At 36.7% G+C, this 11026-nt stretch overlaps 1 pseudogene; it reads right to left on the reverse strand.

Annotated features, from left to right (window-relative positions):
• Window positions 1-5155: 5155 nt before the first annotated feature.
• Window positions 5156-10749, reverse strand: LOC133795498 (DUF21 domain-containing protein At4g14240-like; annotated as a pseudogene).
• Window positions 10750-11026: the final 277 nt, after the last annotated feature.

Raw genomic sequence — 11026 nt, forward strand, 5'->3', positions numbered from 1 at the left:
GAATTGGAGAGCGTTAATTATAATTAACGAGATAGGCGGGAAAGGACGATTTTACCCTTGGAAGCTTTTAAAGGGGTTTATTTGGCTTAGGGGCATTATGGTCTTTTGACCCTAAGGATTTATATCAGCTTTTAAGTGTTGGAAGGCTGTGGAAATACAGGGGAAAAACAGAGTCTCTCCTTCTTCTCTCCTGATAGATTTTCTGACTCTTTTCTCTTTGGATTTTCGAGCTCAGTTTGAGGAATCGAGCCAAGGAACCAAGCTTAGCCAAGCTAGGGTTGTGCTCCACCATTGAAGAGGGTGTGTTGCCAAGATTAAGGTGAGTTTCTAGCCACTAGAACTCTTGGTTTTACTCTGCTTTATAAGTTAAGTTTCAGCTGGTTTTTGGGTTGGAAACTTGGGAATTGGTTGGGGTTTTGACTAGGGTTCTTGGGGTTGTGGTCCTTAGGACATGTGGAGATGGTATTTGGGTTCATTTGGGAGTTAATTTGACGTTTGGAAGCTTTTGGTTTGGGTTAGAAATGGTAAAATCGAAGGAAGGAAAAACTGGGATTTGGCTGGCTGAAGGTAGCGCTATAGCGCTACCTGCAGGGAGGTTGGGCTGTTTGTGTTTCTGCCTTGAGCGCTGGGGCGCTAGAAGGGTAGCGCTGTAGCGCTCCCCTGTTTCCTCTTAACCCTGTTTTGGGTGTTTTTAAGGGCTTTTGGCTTGGGGTTTCAATCCTTAAGGCCCGGGATCGAATCTACTCACCGTATGGGCATGTTTTGAGGTCCCGAGAGTGGGGTTTAGGTTAAGACCCTATCTTTGGTAATTTTCATTAATTGGAGATTGTTTTGCTTATGACTAGGTGACCGCTAAAGGATTAAGGATCGATCGTTCTCAAGGGTCGTTCTTGTTTTAACCTCTACTCGAACTGGAGGTAAGAAAACTGCACCATGTGTTTATGTGACATGCATGGTTATTATGATGCATGTTAGTTGATTATTATGTATGACATGCATGGCTATTCTTGATGCATGTTGGATGGCTGGATATTGCATATGATGCATGAGAAACATGTGATTAGGACATGCTTTGTATACTGAGTATGATATCGTTCAGAGCTTGAGCCTCTGTGTTTATGCATGGTCCTAATTGTACTAGTACCTGTTTAATAAGCATGCTGAATACCTTGTTTATGGATATGGAACATGTGATATATGATTGGCGGCATGACTTATTTGTGAATGACAATGACTAGTCAGGGACCGACTCTAAAGTCAAGAATCACGCATTGAATGACTCTATGGCATTAATGCTAGACCGACCCTAAGGTCGATGAATCAAGCATTGAATGGCTCCATGGCATTAATGCTGGACCGACTCTAAAGTCGAGAATCGTGAATTGAGTGGTTCTAAGGCACTAATGCCAGACCGACCCTAAGGTCGATGATCACGCATTGAATAGCTCCATGGCGTTAATGCAGGACCGACCCTAAGGTCGAAGAACTTATAAGCGCTTGCCTGGTCTACGACCAGATGACTATAGCCAAGGTATATGACCCCGGTGACTGTTTGTCACATGGCTAAGGGACGTTGTCCATAGTTTCGACTCTAGGGTCGTGAGGAAGGTTATGTTGGTGACTAATCACCTTGCACCTGTCCTAACCAAGCATATGAAAGAATCCCTTATCAGTTGAGCCCTGGTGACCCTATCGTCACATGGCTAGAGGGAGCAATGTTCATTATTGTGACTTTTGGCTATTGTCACCCATCTGTATGGACTGTTGGTTCTGATTGGTTATTTTGGTTATTGTTGATATTATATCATGATATATTATGTTTTCTTGCTGGGCTTCGGCTCACGGGTGCTACGTGGTGCAGGTAAAGGCAAGAGGAAGTTGGACCATCCTTGAGTTGGAGAGCTTAGGTGATGACGTGTACATATGCAGCTGCTCGTCCGCCACGGCCGAGGTTTAAAGTGGAACTAGGGTTGAACCCTGTTTTGCCGCTTAGAACGGCCTGTTGTAAATATTTTCTGTAATAAACTCTGAAATTATATTTTCGGGATCCCAAAGTTTAAACTAAACGTTCTAGTGAAACGTTACATCCTAACCAAAGTTTTTAATCCCTAAAACGCTAATTACACTTAGTTCACGATTTTGGCCAAATGACTCGATTAGCGAGTTTAACACTGTTTACAAGGCACACTGTAACGGTCCCTGGAGTTTGGGGCGTTACACCAGCAGAGCCATCCGCTCCCCCTAGGCCCCAGAGAAGTACCCGGGCTAGGGCCCTGGTTAATCCACCTGTGGAAGTACCTGCGGGAACTGAGAACAACCGAGCCCCTGCAGAGGCTCGGACTCAAGTCCCAGGGAGCGCACCAAACGCAACCAACCCATCTCGGGCAAACTCCGGACCATCTAGGCCGCGAAGTGGGTTGCAGCCACCGTCACCCATACGGTTCCCTCCATCGCCTATAAGATATCCTTCACCTCCTCACAGGAATACACAACCAGTTTGAGACCAGGACGAAAGGCGTGCGAAGAGGAGACAAGGAAATAAGGGAACTTTTCAGGAGCGGAGAGGTGCCCTATCTGAAAGGAGTCAAACATCTCGGTCTCGCACAGCGGAAACGAGGCGGCATAGAAAAGACCCATCTTGAAATAACCATGCGACAAGTTTTACTAGTGAAGACTCTGGAGATACCAGATCGGTCAGCATGCATGATCAAGGTCGTAAGAATACTGGGGGCCGCAGGAATCGCTCCGACCTACGAGAACATTTGAATCAAAGTCGGGGTAATGTTGACCCGATAAACCCGGACCTGAGGGATCGCTTGAATAGGCGTAAAGATCCCCTACGGAGGCGCGAGCCCAGAATTGTGATCGACGACAACCGATTCCAGACAGTACCCCTCACGAACCGAACCCAGTCCAGGAAAGAATCGATCAGCTGGAAAAGGCCTTTAGGCTTTTGAAAAACGAGCAAGGACATGATCGATATGAAGATTCTGATGAGGAGCTTGAACCGTTTGCTCCCCATATTTCCAACACTCCATTTCCCCAAGGGTTTCGGATCCCTCACGTCCCAACGTTTGAGGGAAAGACCGACCCGTACAGCCATCTGAGTACGTTCAACACCATAATGAGAGCCAGTAACGTGGGTTACGAGCTCAGATGCATGTTATTTCCAGCATCATTGACAGGACCTGCCAAAAGCTGGTTCGAAAAATATAAGAGACACTCAATAACTTCTTGGGAGCAGCTGTCTAAAGACTTCAAGAAGCAATTCAGAGCCATGATGGGGGTTAGACCTGAGGCGTCAACCCTAACTAATGTTCGGCAACAGCCAAGTGAGACATTAAAAAGTTACCTTACAAGGTTCAATTTGGAAGTTGCTCGAGCTCAGAACGTGGATGACAGCGGTCACCTAATGGCTATCCAAGCCGGATTAATGCCAGGAAGTGCCCTCTAGGACGACATGCAGAGAAAACCGGTGAGGTCCCTAACCGAGTTTAACAGACGAGCGCAGAGGTTTGTCAATGTAGAGGAAGCAAGGTCGACACTTAATGTGACTTCCCAGCCCGAAACTACAACGATAAACGTAAACTCTGCCTCAACCTCGGCGGACCCAGTAGCTTCAAAGCCTGCTGTGAAAAACCCTTCCAAGAGAAAAAAGAATGAAGGGAGTAACCCCGAGGCCGAAGGAGGAAAGAAAAAGAAGGGGGAGAGATATTTCTCCGTGTACAGAGTGTACCACTACAAGAAAAAACAATATTCGTTACACTTCAAAACTGCTAACCGGGACTATTGTTCTGAAAATGCTAACATAGCCCCTATTATTAAAAGTCCAGTCTTTTCTATAACAATTTTTGAATGTTATGTTCGGTGTTATCTTAAACTATTCAATAACACATTTTTAGGTGCTATAATATTGAAATAATAACATTTAGATAGAGTTTTTGGTTATAAATTTGAAGTTTAATCTTGTACTTTTTTCATAACACTTTTCAACTGTTACATTTGATTATTTTGATAACATTTTTAGTTTATTATATTATATAAACCATAACGATTTTTTACGCTTATAATATGTTTCTAAATCATAACATATTAAGGTTTTTTATTGTGATAATGGTACTTATAAGTTTTTTTTAATTAAAAGATTTTCATTATTGTATTTTGAAAAAAAAATCAAAATTAATCATAAAATATAATTCTCAATAGATTGATAAACCATAAGTATTACATTAAACAATAACTAATTCAAACTCTGAATGTGTCTATTTCATGAGATCTTAGTTCTAACTTAAGTTTGAAAGCATAACATAATAAATTTTTATAATCTTGAACATTTTTTACTTCAAAAATGAAAAACAAAAAATTACAAGATACACAAAAGTAAACCATGCATGAAACTTGCTCCATCCTTCAATTCATTATCCTTTGTGCACTTGTCTTTGTTGTGAGTCCATTTGCTGTGCACTTGTCATATACATGTTTCCCTTTCTTCCACAGGTCCATGTGTAATCCTCTTTGCAATAAAGCCAGTTGTAGTCCACAAAAGGCCTATTGCTGTCAAGCTTATGTTAAGCTCCGTCTTTAGAGCACTGTAAGCTCCAGTCACATCTACACACCTGTAATATTCGAGTGTAATAATGGAATCACACCAGCAATTACTTAAAGTGGTAATTCTAGGGCTTTTATAAAAAAAAAAAAAACAGAACCAAATTGCCTTGTATTAATTAAAAATGCATGAAAGTTGTAATTCTAGGTTTCTATGTTGGAAGTAATGAAATTATAAGATTTTATCAGTCTATCCAAGTATAGGTGTCAGTGTGTGCCTATGCATGTGTGTAATCGGTCACTTGATATATTATGTCACTGCACAATATAGTATCTGATAAAACTGGAAGATAAGAACTTATTAAAGTGCTAGCTATAGTCATCCATGTTGCATTAATGAAATTATTAGCTCTTATTAAATATATCTGTATTATACTTTCAAAAGCATCAATCAAGCAATCAAAGAATATGTACTATTATCTGATAGAAGTGTCAAACGTAAGCATGAAAAATCATAGACAACCTATGACTTCAATGCAGTAATGTGTATAAAAAGGAAGAATGAAAAGGCTAATAAAAGCAAACATTACATTTATAGGCTAATAAAAGGCTAAGCAGAAACCTCCTGTCAAGATAAACTAAAGCTTAATATACTTAAACAATTAAACTCTATAAGAATGCTGCAAGAAAATCCCAAACAAAAATACTAGTTTCTAGTTACCAAATAGAGATTAACAATTTTCAAATAAATATGAATTACAATATAGAGAGCAAACCTTATTTACATTCAATCCTAAGGCCTTGTTTCCTTCATCCAAGTCTTCCAACTTTTTTAATCTTTCACGCTCCAACTTTAGTGCAGCTTCTGCAGCTTTAGTAATGTCACATACCACCAATAGCCCCTTTCACGCATCAGATAACAGAAAAATTCTTAAAAGATTACAGAGAACATGAATAAACTGAAAAAAAACAGAGGGGAATACAGTGGAGTGTCAAAAATGAACTATTGCCAAAACCTAGCTGATCTTTGTGAAAACTAGGGCTAAACTAGATTTTTAGATAAAAGGGCAAACACATACATACACGTACCCTTTCCCCACCCGAACCCCACCTAATTAACACACTAGACCAGATATATTTCAAACACAGAATGAAAACAGAAAGATAAAATCTTGGGGTCGAGAAACTAAGTATAACGATAATGGAAAAATAGTAGCCCTATAGAGCATTCAAATTTAAAAACCATCAGGATCAAAGCTCAACAGCAATGATAATCACTGCATAGAATATATTTATGCACACATAATCTGTCTATAATTTGTTCATTATTCAGCTCAATGATATAAACACCTTATAAAACTTCAAAAGAATTTAAAATATATTGGATTAATGTTTTCCATTATTGTAAATGCATTATTCGCCTAGTTTTCCATTATGTACTAGTGCATTCCATTCATCAACAACAACCATATACTTCACACTAGTTAAAACAGAACATTTCACAAATGATGAATATGGAATAGAATATAGAAATAAGTTGAGACAACTGCGGTTATATAAATATATATATATAGAGAGAGAGAGAGAAAGAGACCTTTTCTAAACTATGAGGCCTTGAAAGTGAGTATCAAAATCTGAAATTCCAGAGCTTAACTGGTCAGAATCCATTGATGCTTCTGCTGCTTCAGCAACGCCCAAAAGCTTTAAACACTCATTCCAACACTCAGCACCCCTCCATAGAAGCTTAGCTGCAAGACCATAATACCCAACATCATTAACATCTTACATGAACACCCTATTACATTAACTGCGAATTATCTAAGAATTTGGCCAACTAGAACTAAATAAGTTAATCACAAATTTAAATGTTGTATTTATCTTTCCTGAAACTTCATAGAAAAAAATAAAAATACTATTCAATGCAAAAATATAAACCTAAACTTCAGTTTTTCCTTAAAACTACTGTATTTGAGACTTAAAACCCATTATCATCTCTATCAAGCCATAAATCCAGATAAACAGAAGAAAAAACCAAAACTTTATTATTTTTCTTCAAACTCATGAGTTATTTTAATATATAATAATTATTATAAAAAATAATCAAAGATGATGCCTAAGAATAAAAAATCGCCATTACCCCTTTAGATAAGTGGGGATGTAATCAAAATAAACCATTTTCTTCGCGGAAACGGTACCCTAGTCGCATTGAAGTCCCCGCTGTTACAACACCATCCCCACAGTCCCACCTCCATGCTAACTTCTGCAACAACAGAGAAAGAAAGAGAGAGAATGAGATCGTGGGTGAGAGGGAAATAACTATATCTGGAGACACAAACAGATGTACATATATCCTTGTATATATATAATACCTATACATGAAATAAATACATCAAAATAGAACAACATCAGAGCAGAAAGAACTAAGAAAACTTAAGAAAAAATAGGACAGAAATGGCAAAATAGACAATGAGAGTCACTAAGGAGGGACAAGTGACTAGCATAACAACCAAATAATAATCGCACCACACTTAATTCATAGTAACTGCTCTTTAAAAGTTCTATGCATCTGCCTTGATATAATATGCAATGTCCTAATGGGAATTTATATTTGGAAAGACAACCAAAGAAAAAAAGTTACTTTTTGTAAACAAAAGTAGACCCTACAAACAAACAAAATTAACATAAAACAGATGAAAATATTGAATACACCATAACAGATGGAAATACTCATCGCAAGCTAAAATGACATGGTGAAAACTTATAAGAAATCAAGCTATAGAATCATGCCTTGTGTAGTCATGATAGCAACAAAAAGGATTATGCCAACAGGTTGCACCTTAAAAAAATGCCAAGCTTGATCACTGGTTAGAAGAGATACATACCATCGAGCCTACACCTCGCCTTGCCAAGCCCTGCCACCATCAACATCATCATTAGAGAGAATTAAGGCAGTCTCTTTGATTGATTTCCTAACCTATAAATAAGAGACGAAAAATTGAATGGAAGTTAATAGAACAATTAATAAACAAATCATCAAATAGCTATATATGAAGATAAAACTCCAAAGTAAATTAGATCAAATATAATCACGTGTGAAGACCTGTTGCCATTTTTTCCTTTCTGTTTTATGTGCATCTGGTTGTTTTTTATGCTCTGTATTCTGAATTAGTTTTCTATTTCTATTGTTGCTCTTTCCAACTGCTTAGAAAGACCTTAAGGCATTAGTTGATTAATATATACATAAATAAAGAAACCCATGTAAGAAAGCTCAAATACCTTGAACCTGAATATTAATCAAAGAAACTTCCAACATTGAATGTTGCTTTATGCATTTTAATTTCTCATTAAGACCTGGCTAAAAGCATTGAAGCAATCAATACAAAATATTATATTACCACTTTGTCAAAAAGCAATCAGTTGAATATTTATATTAGATGAAATTAGCGCATAAATGATCAACTCTTAATAATGGACCCATTCTAAAGATACTTTCATCTTTTACCAAAACATTGATAAGTGCTTATAGTAACTCTTAAAAAAACCATATTAATTATCAAAAGCATCAAACAAAGAAGCCTAAATAATATAAATATGCATATAGAAATAGACATGTTTTGTAAAATTATTACTAGGCAGCCACAGAAAAGTCTTCTCCCCATCAATTGTAGGGAGCTTGCTTTTCCCTTTAGTCTTCACCACAGCTGCCATATGACTGCTGCCCTTCTAAAACTCGTTTAATATATCGTATAGTGGCATATCGGCAGGAACTCTGAGTATACAACATACAAATCAACACTGGATACTCCGACTGAATGTATTTTCTAAAAAATAAAAAATTAGTAATTGAAGAGTTAAGCAAACCGTGGTATTCTCCGGATGGAAACGGCAATGACTGGAGTCTCTGTTTCAGGTCGTACAGTAAGAAGACTTTTCACCTAACAATAAGCAGAATTGAACAAGTTAAAGAGCAGAGTACAAAGTATGTTGCCCACTGTTAGTTCCTTTGATAAGTCAAATTTAAAATGCATCTAGTATACAAACATCTTCTAAACATTCACATTCTACTATTCTAGCACCCACCAGAAGCAGTCCAATAACGTTCTTCGGATCCCCAGAATAGACAGGAATTCGACCATGCCCCCGAGCAAGAACTTTTCCCATAGCCTCCTTGCGTTATTGAATAAAAAGAGGAGAAAAATGAGAAATACAGTAAAAAAATATAATTTTTTTCTGCAACAAACTTCTGCTAAGAAAACAGAAAATAACTGTACGACGAGAAAACACATTGAGCTGTCATGTGATTCAAACATTCCTAACATTTCAATTGCAGCATAAGACATGTTTCAGTAAACATGGGTCACGCCATTATGATATGCTAGAGCACTGTATGCGAAAATAAAAATAAAATGTACAAACTATCCTCAGTGAAACTTTGTGTAAAAAGGTGATAGAACTATTGACAAGCCAGCAACTAATTGGGATAGTGTTCCTAAGATGATAGGCTAGGAGCCTAGGACTGATATCACAGCTAAAAATCCTTCCTTTAACACAATCTATCACTACAACAACAACAAAACTTTCTATATTTTCTTCTTTTATAAAAAAATAGTTTCTAAGGTCGAGTGACTGAATCTTTGAAAATCAGCTAAAAAGAGCATGTAAACAAAAATTGTGAAAACCAGTAAAATCCAATTGACAGTAAGAAAGAACAATGAATTCATGACCAAAACTCACCAGTCCAACTTTGAATTGACATCTAAGGAAAACGTTGATTCAATGGGTGTCATAGCCTCCTCAGCTGTCTGTTTTTTAAGATTTAAAAAAATTAATAATAGAAAGAAAGTAAGATGCTGATTTTCTAATCAGGACACATTATTGCAAGCTTACTAGCATATTCAAGTTACAATTTCAGTATGAGCATAAAGAGTGAAATCATTATACATCAAAATGAAACTATAATGACAAGAAAAGTTTCAGAATGCTCTTTAAACCAAAAGATAAGATGACTGGGGAGTAAAGTAAAAAAATCCAAACAACTTTAAAACAGAATATTGAATAAGCGAACTCGAAAGAGAGAAAGATTTAGCATGAGCACAGAGTTTCAAATAGCTATACTTCAAAATGAAATTACAATTAAAAAAAATAAGTTTTAGCCTCTTTGGTATAGTTCTAAAGACTCAGAGAGAGAGAGAAGTAGAAGAAGTAAAATAAACTTTCATATTCACCAGGATTTACGTCCACCTCATATAATAGTTGGATATAATACTATCACTGGCATACATGCAAATTAGAAGGAAATGAATGTAAGGAATAATGATATTTCTATTAAGACCTTACCTTCTCAGTTAAATCTAGTGCCCCACTAATAATTGTTGTCTCGTCATGTGTAAGCTCACCACCCTTGCCGGCCTATTATGACAAGATAAGGAAATCAGAACTAATGCCAAGATATATCTGTGGTAGATGATAGCAATAATTCATATTTTCAACTTGTAAAGCTATTCCTTAAGTTAAAGAGCATATTAATTATCCTCAACAACTTTACTTTACCTCTTGGCTGTGGATGGAGACAAGGACTTTTAACTGAGCTCGCCTAAATAAAGCTTCATTATGTCCTAATACCCAATCCAAAATCTGCATTGTGTATATCTCAAGTCAAAAAATAGATATAAATCCCTTATAATCTGATATCATTAAGAATCCATCGTTTTGCAACCAGATTCCACAGTTTTGCTTTACATTTATGATTTATTTTTAACCACTGAAAAAATACTTAAATTCAATGACTAAAACACCAGTTTAAAATAGTATAGATTAGAGGGTTGATAAATGCAAATTCCAAGTTCACATTTAAATGTTTAAACATCAACTTTCCAGTGGAGATTGTACCTTTCCAATTCGGTATGAAATTGGGTAGGAAATTATCATCAAAATCCGAACAAGCCAAACAAAGTTGGAACTTACTGCAAGTCCATATCTAGTGCATATAGCTTGTGGGATAACCTGATTTAGAAAAATGAATATCAAGTTTCCATCATAATAAGCCAACAAAAATATTGACACTTTACTGTTAAACCAAGCATGAAAGTTAATGGAACAAAAATAAAATACCTCTCCAAAAAATAGAACAAAAGTCACAGAGAGAATTATAGCCACATACTGATTGAACATTTTATCCAAGTAAATTGGAAGGGCCTGCAAATTTGTGAATCACCATATCAAAACATCAATCTGGATTGTGAATACTTGATAAATATATAATCCATGCATAAAATCGCATCAAATTCCAAATGCCAATCGAAAAATTATTCCAACACAAGCATATATATATTGATAATAATCAAAATGGTTTTTTGATATTAAATTGAAATCTGAAAAAAAAAAAAAATTATACCTCACAGAGACAAACGGAGGTCTCCAGTTCTTGCTCAAAGCCAGCGGGAGAGATAAACAGAGAGGGGGGGACGAGAGACTCAACGAC

The sequence above is a fragment of the Humulus lupulus genome, chromosome 8 (assembly GCF_963169125.1).
Source record: "Humulus lupulus chromosome 8, drHumLupu1.1, whole genome shotgun sequence".
NCBI classification, from domain to species: Eukaryota; Viridiplantae; Streptophyta; class Magnoliopsida; order Rosales; family Cannabaceae; genus Humulus; species Humulus lupulus.